The following is a 9,699-nucleotide window of genomic DNA, read 5'->3' as shown; positions in this document are numbered from 1 at the left end:
TGACAAATGAGTCAGGTTTCACAGAGAAGCAGGATATAAGAGGGAATAGCACGGAGATTTAAAAAACAAGTTGTGTTTTAGTAAAAATACATGATTCACATTAATGCATGCTGAAATGATATCTCTGATAAGGGGTTAATATAAAAAATATACAAAGAACTTATACAACTCAATACCAAAATAACAAATAATCCAAATTAAAAATGGGCAGAGGACCAGAATAGACGGTTCTTCAAAGAAGACATATAGACACATGAACAGGCCAACAGACACATGAAAAGATGCTCAATGTCACCAATCACCAGGAAAATGCAAGTCAAACCTACAATGAGACATCACCTTACACCTGTCAGAATGGCTAAAACAAAAGAGATAAGAAATAACAAGTGTTAGTGAGGACGTGGATAAAAAGGAGCCCCAATACATGCTTGATGGGAATGTTAATTGGTGCAGCTATTGTGGAAAACAGTATGGAGTTTCCTCAAAAAATAAAAAAATAGAAATACCATATGATCCAGTAATTTTACTACTGGGTATTTACCCAAAGAGAATGAAAACACTAATTCAAAAAGATATATGCACCCCTGTGCTTACTGTAGTATTTACAATAGCCGAGATACAGAAGCAAACTAAGTGTCCATTAATAGAAGGAAGATGTGGTATGCATGTACGTATGTACGTACACACACACACACACACACACACACACACACACACACACAGGAATATTATGCAGCCAAGAAAAGGAATGAGATCATGCCATTTGCAACAACATGCATGGACCCAGAGGGTATTATGCTCCATGAAATAAATTAGACTGAGGATGATAAATGACACGATTTCACTTATATGTGAAATCTAAAAAACAAAACAAATGAATAAGCAAAGAAAAATCAAAATCAGACCTATAAATACAGAGAACAAACTGATAGATGCCAGAGGAGAGAGATGTGGGGTTTCAGGAAAATAGGTGAAGGGGAGTAGGAGATATAGGCTTCCAGTTATAAAATAAATAAGTCATGGGAAAAAATATACAGCATGGGGGGGAAATTAATGCATGCTGTAAAATTTCTATATCAGCTACCACAAATAAATGATAGAAGGAGTTAGCTAAATTTTGAAAGAAATAGTGGTAAAATTATTAAATTATCTCAATACTGTCCCCTACTATTTGTTTTTCCTTTCTTTATTTTTTTACAGATTTAGCATGTTTCTGTCCATATCGCTTTGCTCTTACCACATCAGTGCACACCCCTCTGACTCACAAATGCCAACACATGGGTTTTTTTGCTCAAAGGCTCTCTATAACCCTGAAGCCATCTTAGCCAGCCTCACTCTAGACATAAAATACCTAAGAGTGGGCACCCACAGGTGTGGGCTCAACCAGGGCTGATGGAAATTGGGATGTAAATATTATAATTTCCTGACTCTTTGGTATGATTACTCAGGTGCGTGTTTTCCCTTGCTCCTATGGTTCCACAGGTTAAACCCCAGTTGTCCATGGTGGTCACCTGCTTCAAAATGCTTTCAAAGCTTTTATTTTCTTCACTGTCTAACCTCCTTATTTTGTCAGAATCTCCCATAAAATAAACCACTGTCACTTGAATGGCTGTTTTGGTCTGGGTCCCAAATTAAAGTGCACATTGGGGGGTGCCTGGGTGACTCAGTCATTAAGCATCTGCCTTTGGCTCAGGGCGTGATCCTGGTGTTCTGGGATCGAGCCCCACATCAGGCTTCTCTGCTGGGAGACTGCTTCCTCTCCCACTCCCCCTGCTTGTGCTCCCTCTCTCACTGGCTGTCTCTCTGTCGAATGAATAAATAAAAATCTTTAAAAACAAAAAAGTGTACATTGGGATAAAAGTACGTTAAATAAAATAAAATTAACATGAGCAAGAAATAAACTTCATTTATAATAAGCCACTGAAACTATGAGGTCATTTGTTCCTAAAGAGTAACAGAGCTTGTTCTGAGTAAAAACAAATATATTAGGGAAAAGAGGGCATATATAAAATTAGAATAAAAGACATTATAAATAACAAAGAAAGTACTTGGAAAAGAGATTATTGTGCTTCAGGAGAAAGACAGTGTATTTACCAAGGAACACAGGTGGACCAAACTGTGGAGATCTGGGGGAAAAAAGAGATTTATATAGGAATTTTAGCAGAACAGCAATGAATTTTTAAGATTATAGGTGGAGAAAATGGAAAGGAAATGAATCTATATAAAGATGAGTTCAATCTCTTAGATCCCAATTCTGCTTTATTCATGAAATTCTCTGTCTCATTAAACACTGCCACTATATTCCTGGTCACTGGAACAAAATTTGTACACATTTAATTCTATACCTTTACCCTCCCCTCTCAGTGCCAACCCCTCCCCAGCCCCATTCAATGGGCAGGTCTTGCCAATTCTACTCCTAAATATTTCTCAGATCCCCTTTTCACCCTCTTGACTGCTCTCAGAGTCAGAATCTCACCGTCTCTTATTTGGCCCAATGCAGAACACTGGTTGTCAGTCTCCTTTTTACCTGAACTTCCTGTTTACCTGAACTTCCAGCCTCCATACTCTGGACAGAATGAGTGATGGAAAAGGCAAATCTGATCACCTGACTCCCCCTTTACAATCTGTCAACAATCTACATATCCTCAAGCGGAGTGAGAAAAACAATCACTGAGATGTAGAAGAAAATATTAGAAACTTCACATATTTCTATTTTATCCAATAAAATAAATTACTAATGCCTACTATACATAGACAACAACATATGTAAGAAATTTATAAATACCTATGTAGAGATATATTAGAAGAGACTGTTCAAAAAAGGTTTTACCAGAATGGATGAATGTATAATCTAAACTCTCTGGAGGCAAGCATCAAGCAAGCATCAAGGATAAAACTGAATTCCTTAACATGACATATTAAGCAAGCTCTAGCTTCAGTGTCCTACCACTCTACCCAATGAACTTCACAACCTAGTAACACTGCTTTGTTTTAGTTCCTTCATTATATATTTTGCTATTTTGTATTTCCCTGTATTTGCTTCATTGCTTTATGTCAGAAACGGTCTTTTCACCTGTCTTCATATATCGAATTCAATCTCCTTCAAAACTGACCACTCCTTCCACAACACTGTCCTGAGCTCTCACAACAGGCTGAGATTAAAGGCACCTCTGTGCTCACAGAGAACCTTTTGAATATTACTGTCAAAACACATATTCGATGCTATGAAAAATACTGTTTATAGTCATATATGTGTCTTTGTACCTGTCTCTTTTATTCACTGGAAAGCATTTTGGGGTCAATAATCACATTTTTTATTTATCCTTGCATTTCTAGGACCTAGAAGAGTGTCTGTTGGAAGACAGGAGTCCAGTGAATGCCCATGGAACTATTATATACTACAGATAGAATAGTTAGGAGTCTATTATGAAAGCCCAGATGTGAAATATAAAAAGAAGAAACAAAAATCTATATGCGTTGATTCTACAGTTTTATATAAACAGGGGAGAGACAATGTCAGCTGTGAAACACCTAAGCTTCTACTCTATTTTCCATATAACAAGCTGCATTATTACTATTTGATGGATTCTGGTAGAAAACATAAGACTCCTGGGTCAAAGACAAAGAGCTTTCTAATCTGTGACCTAGCAGGCAGCGTGAACTTCAGGTTCACATCCATGGGAGTGATGTGTAATGGCTGAGGGGGATACTGCACATGCAGTGGATTTCCTTCATAGCTGAAGAACCCCAAGCTTAGGAAACCCCAATCTTTTTTAAGGGACTGCAAGCAAATGTGCACAAAATTTTCCCTGAAAATAGACATTTTCTTAATTTTCCTGGACAGCAAGCAAACTTGCCCTCTAACCCAGAGAGAGATATTATATCTAACTTTCAAGACCATTGACCATACAAATATCCTTGAAAAAATAGCCTAGAACAAAAGTTGCCAGAGCTCCTCTCACATGACTTATAGAAGTCTTAAAGATTCAGCAGAATCATCCCCCAAATACAAGTAATTAAAATTACCTAAAATATGTGCAAAGGTCCTGGGACAGTTGATTTGGTCGCACCTATGAGACTCTACTTAAGATGAAATGTTCTAATTCTTCAGTTTTAACTAAAGTTTCAGTTTAGTTTACTGGTTTACTGAGTTTTAAAATGTTTCTATAATCCAAATTACTTTCAAATTTTAAATATGAATTAACTTTATATTTAGAAAATAATTATCTATGTTTCTTCTACCACCAGACCAAGTTATTTGACACTCATAGTATTTGTGTATGTATTTTCACCCTTGCGGGCAGAGATCTTTGAATCTCCCATCACACACAAACAAGAAATTTTTATTTTCCTCTTTTATTTATTGTTTGCATATTTAATTTTAAACCATAAAACCAAATTATTTATTCACAATCACATATAGATACACCCTTGATCATAATTATCCTGTTATCTAAGATTATGATTCTCTCATTTTAGTGTATACAAGAAATCACTTGAAATAACTGACAAAATGTGGGACGCCTGGGTGGCTCAGTCGAGCATCTGCCTTCAGCTCAGGTCATTATCCTAGGGTCCTGGGATCAAGCCCCACATCCCGCTCCTTGCTCAGCGGGAGCCTGCTTCTGCCTCTGCCTGCCACTTCCCCTGCTTGTGCTCTCTCTCTCTGACAAATAAATAAATAAAATCTTAAAAATAAATAAATCTTTAAAAATTAAAAGAAAATAATTGACAAAATGTAAATGCCCAAGCTTCCAATGTTTCAGGTTTTATTAATCTTAAGTGAGGTATATACTTTTAACAGCATATCCATATGACTATGAATTGGCATTGTGCTTTTTAAGATTATACGCATGCTTGTTACAATTTTTTTAAAAATAAGAATTTACTTAGTTTTAAGTAAAACTAATATTTTAAAGACATTTTTCAAATAGAAACACAAGTGCTAACACAGATGCTGGAAGTTTTGGAAGAAACGATGGGATCAGTTAAAGTCATGTAGAGTATTATTAGTTCAAATATTCAGGAAGAAATGTCCAGAAGGCAACTTGAAGTGCTAGACTAGATCACAAAATTGAGGTCCTGATGGCCACCAAGATTTAGGAATTGTGTATGGGTGTCACCCATGTAACTGTAGTCATAGATAAATGAGGAAAAGTAGACAGACCCTTAAAACACCATAAATAAGTAAAAATGTGAGGACAAGGAGCCTATGATAGAGAATGGGGAGTAACAAGAGAAGCGGGGTGGGGGACATGACAATGTGATATTATGGAAACCAAAAGAGAAGCTGCAATGAAGAATGGATGATAGTAACAATAAATGAATAAAATAAATAAAAATAAAATAAAATGGAAAATGTCCCTTATATACTGGTTTCTATTCCAAGACCATACTCTTTATACTTATAAAATTAGCATTCCCAATCCACAATTGAGGAAACAGAAACAGGAAAAAAGATTAAATGAATTGCCCAACTATACCTAGATTATATGTGTTGGAGCCAGGATTGCAGTTCATTGTCAGGCTCCAGATGCCATGTTCTAAACCACCAATCGAGGCTGAGGACAGAACACATGCCACTGGTTTCAGGAGAACAGGTGTGTGCCAGCCAGACCACACAGGGCTCCTCTGGGACCAGCTGGTGAGGGAGTGGAGACAGTGCAGACTGCTTTCTCAAGAACTGTGTGGGGAAGAAGGAAAAAAGAGATGGTGGAACAACTTTAGGATCCGAAGTCCTGAACAAACTTAATGACAGAGAGAAAAGAGCTAGTTGAGGGGGAAAATCTGAGGTGCACAAGAGGGATGAGATAATTAATGATGCCATGTTGCTAAGGTGGTGAAAGGGGAGAGACTGGAAGCCATTGATGGGAGAATTGCTTTTGAAATGTAGGATCAACATCTTTTCTAAGGTAGGTAAACAGAATTTTCACAGTAAGAAAACATTTTAAAATGGAAAGAAAAGAAACTTAAAGAATTTATAGGGGTTAGCCTTTTGTTGTCCTCAGTAATTTTAAAGTAATGATTGATCTTCTGGATGGATGGGTAGATAGACAGATAGATAGAAAGGCAGGCAGGCAGACAGACATAGATACAGAGAGAAATAGGTACATGGCAAACAACCAAGGCATAAACTATAGTAAGAATCAAGAAAATTCAAATTACTATGAAAGAACTTTAATTTTAGGAAATCGAATGACAAATGCACAGTTATTAAGATAGCTGAGTTAAACAGCTTCATTCTACCTACTGAAACTTCAAATTTACAGTCTCAACACCTTGTTATAAAGTGACTGTTTTTCAATCAAGTTGAGTTGCTTTCTAGGTTACAAGGTACCCAATAACTAATGACAATGATATATGCATTCATTACTTTTGGTAAAATTATTTCCTTTTCCTACCACATAATTTAGTGCTCTGAAAATGTAAATCCATCTTAGGTAATGGAATTTAAACCAAATTTCCACTGGTACAACTTAATTATGTAATTTTCTCTGTAAAATATCCATGTGAGCCAAATGACATTTTATTTACTTTTTATGAACATATTTTCCTTTCATGCTACCTTTCCTTTATTCTATAAAAGTACTATCCTAAAGCACTTTGAAATACACCAAATAAAACTTTCACATAGATCCAAAGTATAGTAAAACATTTTTCCTATTCTGTGAACTTGTGTCCACTCTTTTCTGACGTGCATACTATTCATCACCATCATGAGGTTTACACTTTCTTTCTCTTTCTAGAAAGCTATTATTTTCTACTTGGTTTGCTCTGTACTGTAAATGTTCATATAATAAAAGTGATGCTTGCAAAGTGTTTCCCTAGTAGAAACAAAGACATGGAAATAAAATGCCCTTTGCATTCATGGTCCACCCTTCTGTGTGAAAAATGGTTATGGAAGTATTGGAAAAAATCATGCTGCATGCCACAGTGCTATGCAAATGATTCCCTTTATGAAAGACAGACAGACTTACTGTGTGATTTTCTTTGTTTTGATGGTCATCGGTGCCCATGAAATTGATAGTTAGACATAAAAGACCACTGTTGTTTGAAAATAGAATAGCGAAAATCCTTGTACATAACCAGTGGTCAAAGTACCTTAGAAGACCAAGCAAAACAAACCATTTTATACTGAGAAGTGGCCATTTGTAGTGGCTTTACTATGCAATAACAAAAGAACAGATATTTGTAAGCACTGTCTACAAAGGATTACACTGCAGAAACCATTACCTTCCTCAGATGCACGCAGCTGGATCAATCCCATTTGTTCTCTTAAGAAGCCTGTACAGCATCATTTACATGACTATCAATCTGGAATCCACAGTTCCAGAGAAATGTTGCCCCTGAATCACCCCACACATTCACAATTCAGACATACAAAAAAATTAAGATTTGAGACCTGGCACTGGGGCTCAGACAACTCCAAAGTGGCACAAATGGGAAGCCGAGAACATGGCAAAATTAAAAGGGAGAGCCAATAATGCAAATCAAGACAATCCAGGGGGTGCCAGTCAGCTGAGCATCCAACTCTTGATTTCAGATCAGGTCATGATTTCAGGGTTGTGAGAATGAGCACCACATCAGGCTCTGTGCTCAGCAGGGCATCTGCTTGAGATTCCCCTTCTCCTTCCATCCCTTCTCCCAGTTGCACACACACTCTCTCTCTCTCATAAATCAATCAATCCTAAAAAAAAAAAAAAGAAAAGAAAAGAAAAAGAAAAAAGTGAACTTAGTGAACTTAGTGAACTTAGAGAGAAAGCAGAGCAGGACTACAGAGGAAAACAGATCTGAAGGATTCTCTGAGCCTATGAGCAAGTGTTGGAGTAGATTCCTCCCTGGTAACTGGCTAAGAGCAGGGGCCTGTCCTGAAGGCTAAGACCTGAGAGAGACAGCTGCTCACTGACAGAACAAAAACAGACCTATCAGAACCTATCATGTCAAACAGTAAAACTGAACCATATGTGCAAGTCTCTCTGACTTGAGTCTTTCTTCTGTCATCAGATTTAGAGGAGTCAGATAGTTGTATCATGAAGTGCAGGGCAGAAGAACAAGACAGATGTAGTGGCACTGACAATGCAACCATCTTTTATGATGAAAAACAGGTATTTTTTTCCCCCTCAATGCTTGAGGAAGGATATATAAGATGATGTGTTTGTTTGCTACCTTGCTTGCTGAGCATTCACTGAATAAGAAGAATTCAGGATGGACCATCTTACAAGGAATAGAAGTGGTTAAGAATATTGGATAAGGGGGCACCTGGGTGGCACAGTGGTTAAGTGTCTGCCTTCGGCTCAGGCCGTGATCCCGGCGTTATGGGATCGAGCCCCACATCGGGCTCCTCTCCTGTGAGTGCTTCTTCCTCTCCCACTCCCCCTGCTTGTGTTCCCTCCCTCACTGGCTGTCTCTATCTCTGTCAAATAAATAAATAAATAAAATCTTTAAAAAAATTAAAGAAAAAGAATATTGGATAAGGACATTTGAGCCCCCGTTCCCTGAAAAACGTGTTTCTGAAAAGGGGAGAAGTCGAGTGGAACACCATGGAAATGAGTCATTTGGTGAATGGGTGCCACTGGGAGAAAATGTGAAGAGACGAGGGCTATATTTTGTAGTAATTAATCTCTAGAGTATAAAAGGCAAATGTGCAAGACACATCTTTGGTTTTGCTTTATTGTTATGATTAATCATATCTTTCTTTCCTTCTTACCTCTCAGGTAGGAAGCCAGAGCCTCTATGTTGCTACATCTCTCTTCCCTTTCTGTCTGCCTTTCTGTATGTGTATGTGCATATGGGATGCAGATGCATGTGTGGTGTCTTTTAGTTAATGTCTTATTAACCACCTTTTTAAATAAGTTTTTCTTTTCATACTACACCGAGCGGAATTTTTTTAAAGACATATCTAGTAAGTGTTCAGAGTGGTTGGGAGCCAGAGCAGTATACTTTGCTTAAAATAGATGAACTACTTTTGTTGCTATGGCCAAACTTGTGTCACTCATGTTCTGGATCCTATCCCTTCATTTATTCAAGAATTTTGCTCGTGCAGTCCTCCCCTTTCTGTCCTGGGTCCACACATTTTACTCAGATCATTCCTATAAGCGTCTAAACATGCTGTACTATCACCCATCTTAAAACCTTTCCTTTGACAGGACAATCGCAATTCCCCATTTTTTGTTCCGTTACAACAGAATTCTCAAAATAGTTTCTATCCACACTATCTCCACTTCCTTCTTTTCATTCTCTCTTATATTCTTGCCAGTAAGTCTTTCGGCCTACATTCCACTAAAACCACTTTTGTTAATGTCACCACTGACCTCCACACTGCTAAATTCAATGATTCATTTGAGGTCATCATCCTTTTAACCTCTCATTATTTGAAATGATGGACCATTCCTTCCGTCTTGAAGTCCTCTTTTTCTTTCATCTGTGTGGTTTCATCTCTGAGCCAGGTATTCACTTTTGATATATACTACTTTTTACTCCAATCTGTCTATTTCTACTGTTTGGCTAGATCCTTTTTCTTACTCCAGCTTCTAGATGTAAAGAACCCAGGGCTCATGAATGACTTTCCCTTCTCCAGCTGTGCTCACCATACATATGACTATAATACTCTACAAGCCATCTGTCTTTTATGACTCCTAACTTAATACCCACAGCTCAATATTCACCCAGTGAATGTATCTGTCTTTTATAACATATCTA

This window comes from Ailuropoda melanoleuca, unplaced genomic scaffold (assembly GCF_002007445.2).
Source record: "Ailuropoda melanoleuca isolate Jingjing unplaced genomic scaffold, ASM200744v2 unplaced-scaffold6751, whole genome shotgun sequence".
Lineage (NCBI taxonomy): Eukaryota > Metazoa > Chordata > Mammalia > Carnivora > Ursidae > Ailuropoda > Ailuropoda melanoleuca.
This window is presented reverse-complemented; position numbering follows the sequence as displayed.